Raw genomic sequence first — 6,894 nt, 5'->3', positions numbered from 1 at the left:
GTCATTCAGAGTGATCAAGGATCTAATTTCACCTCTAATCTGTTTGGTCAGGTTCTTCAACAGCTCATATTAAACACAATTTGTCTAGCGCCCATCACGCACAAAGTCAAGGAGCGCTGGAATGTTTCCATCAGACACTTAAGTCTTTGTTGAGAGCTTATTGTACTGAGATGGATAAGGATTGGGAGGAGGGATTGCCTTGGTTACTGTTAGCCGCTAGGGAGGTTTCACAGGAGAGCACAGGTTTTAGTCCAAATGACCTTGTGTTTGAACATGGTGCGTGGACTTCCATCTGTTCTCCAGGATGACTGGAAGTCTCCTGAGGCCCCTCAGTCCCTGTTGTGTGTGATTTCCAGCGATGCCTGTATGCCGCTGGTGAAATGGCTAAAGATAAGCTATCATCTTCACAGGAGAGGATGAAGGGCATATTTGATTGGCGAACTGAGCCTCGTCACTTTAGTCCAGGTGACCAGGTTCTTGCTCTTCTGCTAATTGTTGGTTCTCCATTTCAAGTCCAGTTTCAAGGACCATATATGGTTGTGCGCCAGTGCACTGAGCAAAACTATCTAGTTGCCACCCCAGAATAGAGAAAAGCACACCAACTGTGCCATAAATTTGTTAAAACCCAATTATGCACATTCCTTTGAGGCTGAACAGTGGGCGTCTACAAAGGACAGTAAACCTGTTCTTATGGCCGATACCTTTATTTCGCTGGGTTCTTGTCATGCTAGGTCCTTGCATGAGGAAGATGTTCCTGGTCCTGACAACTGCATACTGCAGGGTAGATTGAAAAATTCAGAGATACTGGATATTTTAGACAGCCTTCTCACTCATCTACCTGTTGATGGGTGGGAAGAGATGGTCGGTCTGATTTTATTTCTGATACACCTACAAACTTAATAGAACATGATACTGATGTTGGAGATGCTGACCCCATTCGTCAGCGGTTCTATAAAGTTTCTTCAGAGAAACTGCGTTGTCTGGATGCTGAAGTCAGGTACATGCTGGAGAGTGAGATAGTAGAGCCTTTCTCCAGTTGGGCTTCTCCCTGTATCTTGGTCAGTAAACCGGATGGGACAAACAGATTTGTACGGATTACCGTAAATTAAACAGTGTCACTAAACCAGATTAATTTCCTCTTCCTCGGATGGTGGACTGCATTGATCAAGTCGGAGCAGCTAAGTTTGTAAGCAAATTTGACTTGTTAACCTATCTGGGATATGTGGAACGGTAGCGACCCACTTGGCCAAAAGCCAGAGAAAATGCAGAGTGCCAAATTCAAATATATTTCTATAAAAATCAAACTTGAAATCACACATGTAAGATACCAAATTAAAGCTACACGTGTTGTGAATCCAGCCAACATGGCAGATTTCAAAAAGGCTTTTCGGCAAAAGCAAACGATGCTATTATCTGAGGATAGCACCTCCATAAACAAAAGAGAGAAAACATATTTCAACCCTGCATATTTCAAAACGCAGAATTAAAAATATAAATCATGCCTTACCTTTGACGAGCTTCTTCTGTTGGCACGCCAATATGTCCCATAAACATCACAAATGGTCCTTTTGTTCGATTAATTCTGTCCATACATATCCAAAATGTCCATTTATTTGGCGATTTTGATCCAGAAAAACACCGGTTCCAACTTGCGCAACGTGACTACAAAATATCTCAAAAGTTACCTGTAATCTTTGCCAAAACATTTCAAACTACTTTTGTAATACAACTTTAGGTATTTTATAAAGTAAATAATCGAGAAAATTGAAGACGGGATGATATGTGTTCAATACAGGAAGAAAACAAACTGACGCTAGTTTCTATTCATGCGCCTCTATCAAACAGTACACATGAAGTGACCCTCGTTTTGAACAGGGCTACTTCATTACACAAAGGAAAAACCTCAACCAATTTCTAAAGACTGGTGACATCCAGTGGAAGTGGTAGGCACTGCAAGCAAGTCCCTTAGAAAACTGGATTCCCAATGAAAAACCATTGAAAAGAATGACCTAAAAAAAAAAAAATCTGGATGGTTTGTCCTCGGGGTTTCGCCTGCTACATAAATTCTGTTATACTCACAGACATGATTCAAACAGTTTTAGAAACGTCAGTGTTTTCTAACCAAATCTACTAATAATATGCATATCTTATCTTCTGGGGATGAGTAGCATTATAATCTCCACCAGGCACAGCCAGAAGAGGACTGGCCACCCCTCATAGCCTGGTTCCTCTCTAGGTTTCTTCCTAGGTTTTGGCCTTTCTAGAGTTTTTCCTAGCCAACGTGCTTCAACACCTGCATTGCTTGCTGTTTGGGGTTTTAGGCTGGGTTTCTGTACAGCACTTTGAGATATCAGCTGATGTACGAAGGGCTAAATAAATACATTTGATTTGATTTGAAATTTGATTTGAGTAAGCATTTAGCACTAATCTAAACCTGAAATTTCCAAATAGACAACTTTGAAATGTTATGCAGCGAACACAGCCAACAATACCCAAATGTCACACCCTGATCTGTTTCACCTGTCTCTGTGCTTGTCCCCCCCCCAGGTGTCGCCCATCTTCCCCATAATCCCCTGTGTATTTGCACTTGGGTTCGGTTTGTCTGCCAGTTTGTTTTGTTTTGTGACTCCTATCAGCGTTTGTGCCCCTGCTCCTGTTTTCTAGACCTTCCCGGTTTTGACTGTTCTGCCCTGAGCCTGCCTGCCGTTCTATACCTTGCCGCACCTCACTGAATTATTGACCCCTGCCTGCCCTGACCTTGAGACTGCCTGCCGTTCTGGACCTTTTACAACCTCTCTGGATTACTGACCCCTGCCTGCCCTGACCTTGAGACTGCCTGCCGTTCTGGACCTTTTACAACCTCTCTGGATTACTGACCTCTGCCTGCCCTGACCTTGAGACTGGGTGCCGTTCTGGACCTTTTACAACCTCTCTGGATTACTGACCCCTGCCTGCCCTGACCTTGAGACTGCCTGCCGTTCTGGACCTTTTACAACCTCTCTGGATTACTGACCCCAGCCTGCCCTGACCTTGAGACTGCCTGCCGTTCTGGACCTTTTACAACCTCTCTGGATTACTGACCCCTGCCTGCCCTGACCTTGAGACTGCCTGCCGTTCTGGACCTTTTACAACCTCTCTGGATTACTGACCCCTGCCTGCCCTGACCTTGAGACTGCCTGCCGTTCTGGACCTTTTACAACCTCTCTGGATTACTGACCCCTGCCTGCCCTGACCTTGAGCCTGCCTGCCGTTCTGGACCTTTTACAACCTCTCTGGATTACTGACCCCTGCCTGCCCTGACCTTGAGACTGCCTGCCGTTCTGGACCTTTTACAACCTCTCTGGATTACTGACCCCTGCCTGCCCTGACCTTGAGACTGCCTGCCGTTCTGGACCTTTTACAACCTCTCTGGATTACTGATCCCTGCCTGCCCTGACCTTGAGACTGCCTGCCGTTCTGGACCTTTTACAACCTCTCTGGATTACTGACCCCTGCCTGCCCTGACCTTGAGCCTGCCTGCCGTTCTGGACCTTTTACAACCTCTCTGGATTACTGACCTCTGCCTGCCTTTGACCTGTTGTTTTCCTGCCCATGTACTAGAAATCAACTTTTGTTTCTTCAACACTGTCTGTGTCTGGGTCATACCTGATACTGAATTGGATTTTAATAATCACATTGTGGGCCTGTTAGAAATCATCAATTGTTAGATGAGATTAGTTGAATGTGCTTCAATCCATCATCCTTCTATCCCCCATGGTTTGCATTCCATTGACCTCTTTACCTCTTCTATCCCCATTACTGCCCCAATCTATTTTCCAGGAGTTTAAAGCCATTTTTGTGTCTTTATTTCTTACTTTTCTCAAAATTCTCCATGTTTGATATCAAGGAAGTGAGTTTGTGTTTATACAGTATGTACTGTACCATCAATGCAGAGCTATATGGAGCTATGCGGAGCCCTCTGCATCGTTACACAATTTTGGAGGTGCATGTGTAGCCAGTGTGAAATGGCTAGCTAGTTAGCGGGGTGCGTGCTAATAGTATTTCATTCGGTGATGTCACTCGCTTTGAGACTAAGTAGTTTCCCTTACTCTGCAAGGGCCGTGGCTTTTGTGGCACAATAGGTAACTGATGCTTTGAGGGTGTCAGTTGATGTGTGCAGAGGGTCCCTGGTTCGAGCCCAGGTAGGGGTGAAGAGAGGGACGGAAGCAAGACTGTTACATTGTGGCCTCCCGGGTGGCGCAGTGGTTAAGGGTGCTGTACTGCAGCGCCAGCTGTGCCATCAGAGTCCCTGGGTTTGCGCCAAGGCTCTGTCGTAACCGGCCACGACCGGGAGGTCCGTGGGGCGACGCACAATTGGCCTAGCGTCGTCCGGGTTAGGGAGGGCTTTGTCGGTAGGGATGTACTTGTCTCATCGTGCACCAGCGACTCCTGTGGCGGGCCGGGCGCAGTGCGCGCTAACCAAGGTTGCCAGGTGCACGGTGTAGCCTCCGACACATTGGTGCGGCTGGCTTCCGGGTTGGATGCGCGCTGTGTTAAGAAGCAGTGGGTCGTCTCTCCCGGGCCCGTACGGGAGTTGTAGCGATGAGAGAAGATAGTAGCTACTACAACAATTGGATACCACGAAATTGGGGAGAAAAAAGGGGTAAAAATTTAAATAAAATAAAAATAAAAAGACTGCTGGGTGAGTGTAAAGTGTGAAATAATTAGCATTTCATTCAGTGATGTCACGTGCTCTGAGACCTTGAAGTAGTTGTTTCCCTTGCTCTGCAAGAGCCTCAGCTTTTGTTGAGCGATGGGTAATGGTGCTTCGAGGGTGATGGTGGTCGATGTGTGCAGTGTCCCTGGTTTGAGCCCAGGTAGGGGCGAGGAGAGGGACGGAAGCAACACTGTTACACACGGCGCATTGTACGGTGCTCGATTTGGCCTCAGCAGAGGCTCCACAATTGCATCACACCCTCTGTACTGAGCCTCCTAACCACATTGGCTTTTAGTACAGGTTCCTCCGGCACAGCAGGCTCCAGAGAGGTGCTCAGACCAACCACTAACAGCATAAAGAAGAAAAATACATTTTTAAAACTGTTAATTGATTAATTGCATTGTGCAAGAGTAAATGCAATTCAATTGATTATTGAATGTTATGATGGACACAGCTTTGTATTATCAAAACATACACTCAGTCTCTGCTCAATTTTCTTTTACTCAAACTAATCATTTGGAGTGATGCAATTGGTGAACGATATTGTGCTTATCACCCTCACAGTAGTCAAGCATGCATTCCGCCAAGAGGTCATTCACAATCTAGTCTGGTTGCGACCACGACAAGACCTCGTTTCAAATGTATCATGAAATAATCTCATTTGTATGCCTAGCAATTAAGAAATGTAGGAAACATTGTTTAAAAAACACATTTACAAGTATCAGTCACAAATGAAAGCTCCAATAAGCCTCTCATGGTGAATATCATGTGAATAAGAGGCTTGTAGAATCATGACTCTCAAGTTTTCAGTTCACCGTTTGCTGGTAGGAGGTCCTGCGTGCTTTGGGCGTTACTGAGTCAAATGAACGAATTGAGTTGAAATATTTGTTATTTTTACTGAACCAGTCGAAACGATCCGAGTCAGTAAAAAGAGCTTAACTAGCCATCACTATAGCATATTATAGAAGACTCAGAGCGTCTGGATGTAGCTCTGGTACACTCTGATGGTTGTTCCGGGCGTGTCTCCTCCTTTTCTTCCTCAGGCGCTTCCTTCCCCCCTTCTCCAGGCACTCTATGTGGGCACTCCCAGACATGTTTTCTTGGAATGGGACCCCAAGGAAATACTGTAGTATTTACAATATTTAAAAAATGTGTAGTATTTTTACAGACTGTAGTGTTTTGGCAGACATTACTGAAGTATTTACTACAGTGTTTTTTCCCCCGGATAAAATGTGTATTTATTATAGTATACTACAACACTCTATAGTAAGCGCTACACGATTGAGGGATACTACAGTGTGTAGTACAGTATTCTACAGTATACTACAGAATTCTATAGTAATTACTGTAGTATTCTATAGTAAACTGTAGTATGTTTTCATGTGGGGTGATATAGAACATATTATATAATGTGATTATGTCTGTCTATTGGTCTGAGTTGAAGAAGATTATCAGAGTTTATGGTGTATTTTTTCTGGGCTGGAGGGGATTCTCTCATCCTACTGCTGCATATTCATGATCCTGTCCTCTTTTGTTGGGACAACTAAGAGAGTAACATCCTTATTACAGCTCTGGGAGCTCAGCCCTGTTCATCTATCCATAGTGGTGCGCTAGAGGCATACTAGAGATGCACTGGTAATTATGAGGAATAATTGGCCAAGCAGGAATCCTCTAATATAGGATGAAAGACATAAGTTCAGGTGTACTACCCTAGTAATGACCTTGAAATATAGACGGTGTTGATCCAATGGTACAGTGAATGGTGAAGTTAGCTGGTGGTGAATATCAAACCCAAAGTGAATATGCAATTGATTCAATATTGCTAGACAAAATGACCCATAACAATCAAAATTATATTGCAAAATTACACTTTCTGTGATGAAACATTGAGGCTGCATGCACTTGAGACTCCTGAGTGGCGCAGCGGTCTAAGGCACTACAGTGCTAGAAGCGTCACTACAGACCCTGTTTCGATCCTGGGCTGTATCACAACCGGCCCGCGATCTGGAGTCTCATAGGGCAGCACACAATTGGCCCAGGGTCATCCGAATTAGGGAAGGGTTTGGCCGGGGTAGGCCGTCAGTGTAAAATAAGAATTTGTTCTTACAGTTTTTCTCAGTCGCTTTGGTGCTTTTCTTAGATCAAAAGTGCAATTCTTGATACTACTTGTACAAATTCCAAATAATCTAGTCACTTGT

Source organism: Oncorhynchus clarkii, chromosome 22, assembly GCF_045791955.1.
Source record: "Oncorhynchus clarkii lewisi isolate Uvic-CL-2024 chromosome 22, UVic_Ocla_1.0, whole genome shotgun sequence".
NCBI classification, from domain to species: Eukaryota; Metazoa; Chordata; class Actinopteri; order Salmoniformes; family Salmonidae; genus Oncorhynchus; species Oncorhynchus clarkii.
The sequence above is the reverse complement of the archived record's forward strand: the minus strand, read 5'-3'. Positions refer to the sequence as shown.